The following is a 2906-nucleotide window of genomic DNA, read 5'->3' on the forward strand; positions in this document are numbered from 1 at the left end:
TGAGGCCAATAGTGAAGACCGACGAAAGAGTAGCCATTTGGGGGCAGAACTTCATAAAGGCCTGTCGGCCTCGATCAGGAGTTTTTCCATACCAGATGGGGCTTGCCATACAACTTGATCATAGATGTAGGTCAAAATGGATGCTGAACAAGTTACACCAGCTTGGATACACAGTCATATTCCGAGACACAAAACTACAAATACTGCTTCCTTAATGACAGGAATGGAGACGGCATCCAAGATACTTCTGATACTCTTTATACCATTGTGGAAGAAACTGATGAGCAGATCGATGATGAGGTTGCGGTTGACTCTGCACTTGAGGATCTATCATTTATGACAGCCAGTGGAAGTGAAACTAGCCATGACAATCGGGTGGTCATGGAGGTTGGGGAAACAACCAATGTATTCACTCAGTTTGTCGGAGACAATATAGATTTAAACATTTTCTCTATTCAGGGAAACACTCCTTTCCATTCAATGGTTTGGATCAAAGTCACCTCTCCGGCACCATCTTTGCCAGATCCCCAGACGACAGCAGCTGTCCACAGAGTGAAGTTGAAGGCACTTGACAAAGCTAAGATCCTCAGAGGAGCTGAAGTGAAGATTCTTCCATTCACCAACAGAACAAGGACAGGGATAAACACCATCACATTACTTCCCATTACTGAGCTTGCCTCTTCTATGACACAAGACCAGCTACTCCTCACTCCGGGCGATACAGCAGCAGGGTGGGTGATCAAAGCCCAGGATCCTGAGTTCTCACACTCCAACTGGAATGGCTGGATGAAGAGTATCCATGCAGATGATGTCAAGCAGCGCACACAGATCGACTTCCTCCCAATCATCTGTAAAAAAATTGAGAAGTAGCTATTTAACGTACTTGCAACCGTAATTTCCAAAAATGAAATTGAACAACATTAAGACTACCTTTTTGTTGTAGTCTCTCTGAGGTATTTGTATGCCTTTGGACCATGTAGATGGAGTGTGAGGGCACATTCTCTGTGGTCCTTGGAGTACTCATGGCCCTGCTTTGCCTTCAAGTCTATTTGAAGATCTGAAATTGTATGAGAAAAAATTAATAAGTCCCCTTCATATAATAACAAAGGAGTTTAATAAAGAGTGTAAGAGTAAGATGTACATGAATTTCAAAGTGCTAATTTCATCTTACCTGAGTAGAAATTAAGCCTCTTTGAGTTCTTCATTAATGAGGTTCTTTTCCCTCAAATCCCCCAAAAGAGTCCTCACTGTGGTCTCTGCCCTCTTTTCTCTAGCCATGGCATTCTTCCTCTCTCGCTCGAGACTCTCCACTCTTGCTAAAGCTTCATTGAGTCTGGCCTTAAGAGCAGTAGGAGAAGCAGGCGAGACATAGCTATGATCCTAGAAAGAGGGATGAACATGGTTTGAGTGATGTTTCACTTCACACACATCACTTTGACACAACTAGAGTATGGCCCACATTATTTCTTATAGTCATCACCTGTCAAAGCCACTGCCAGCATCATGCGTGTGTGTGTGTGTGTGTGTGTGTGTGTGTGTGTGTGTGTGTGTGTGTGTGTGTGTGTGTGTGTGTGTGTGTGTGTGTGTGTGTGTGTGTGTGTGTGTGTGTGTGTGTGTGTGTGTGTGTGTGTGTGTGTGTGTGTGTGTGTGCGCGTGTGTGAGTGTGCCAGGAATGCATGTTCAACATGTCTTCAATTGTGTGTGTATGTGTTTATTTGTGAGTGTGTTTAATATGAGTGGCAGCAAACAAGAGAGATTTTACTTTGTCTAGGACCATTATGAATGATGTTGAAAATAGAAATACTCACATCATTAGGCTGAGGTTGTGAGTGTGAGGATGAAGCTTCTGGGTCGTCCTGAGGGGCCACAGACAGGCTCTCTTCAGCTTTTCTGGAAGTAGACGTAGTCCTGCCCTTTTCTGGCTAAAATGAAAAAGCAGAATACCACACACACACACACACACAAACACACACACACACACACACACACACACACACACACACACACACACACACACACACACACACACACACACACAGGTATGTCACCCTGCCCTGTTATTGATAATAGAATATTTACATTTATGAATGCTAATAACCTTATGATGATACACCTACTCTTTGGAGGTGAACCGGGAAGCTGAAGATGGAGGGAATAACACCATCTCTGAGTCGGACAATCTGTCCTGTCAAACTCGTCCTGCTTAAAATGCTCACTGCAAATCACGGATGACTCGCTTGCAGTGAACCCTTCCCTCCTCAAAGCAACTTCCCACTTCTTTCTCATATCTTTGTCTTTGGGAAACCTTCAAAATAAAAACGGGAGATTTGAGAGTCAACACAAAAACATTTTAAGAAGGAGGTCAAGCTTATTTTCTTCCTTCTTCTTCCTAGATAGATTAGATTAGATTTTACTTTATTCATCCCACAACGGGGAAATTCACTTGTTACAGCAGCGATTTATAAAGTCTCAGTTGGCCATGAACATAATGTTTGCTGGCTACGATTTCGCTGGCGGACATCAATACAGTACAATAATATTATATTTACAAAATACAACCAATTATAATGTTGAATCTTACTTGTGAAAAGTAATCCCCCGACCCCTGTTCGCAATCGTCCGCCGATTTGCACAGCAATATGCTGCTCTGGCATCTTGAAACCTCTGCTGTCGATGGGTAGAATGTCTGTACAATATGGGTAGGATGACCGGTCCAAGATGGCGGCCGTATTTCTTGCGCCCCAGCAGCCAATGCGGCGTCTACTCTTTATATGTCTATGGTACCGACAGCCAGGTGCCCTCAATCAGTGCTGAACGTTAAAGGGACATACACACACACATCAGTTATCAGTTGCACATTTCCAATTACAGAAGCCGGTTTGTGTGAAGGCTTTGTCTGCATTAGC

At 43.5% G+C, this 2906-nt stretch overlaps 1 long non-coding RNA gene across 1 annotated transcript; it reads right to left on the reverse strand.

Annotated features, from left to right (window-relative positions):
- Window positions 1–1846: 1846 nt before the first annotated feature.
- Window positions 1847–2670, reverse strand: LOC139433753 (uncharacterized). Its single transcript, XR_011643141.1, has 3 exons — window positions 2582–2670; window positions 2118–2305; window positions 1847–1922 (listed from the first exon to the last, which is right to left on the reverse strand). It is a non-coding gene; the product is annotated as an uncharacterized lncRNA (long non-coding RNA).
- Between the last annotated feature and the right edge of the window lie 236 nt (window positions 2671–2906).

Source organism: Pseudochaenichthys georgianus, chromosome 4 (genome assembly GCF_902827115.2).
Source record: "Pseudochaenichthys georgianus chromosome 4, fPseGeo1.2, whole genome shotgun sequence".
Taxonomy (NCBI): domain Eukaryota; kingdom Metazoa; phylum Chordata; class Actinopteri; order Perciformes; family Channichthyidae; genus Pseudochaenichthys; species Pseudochaenichthys georgianus.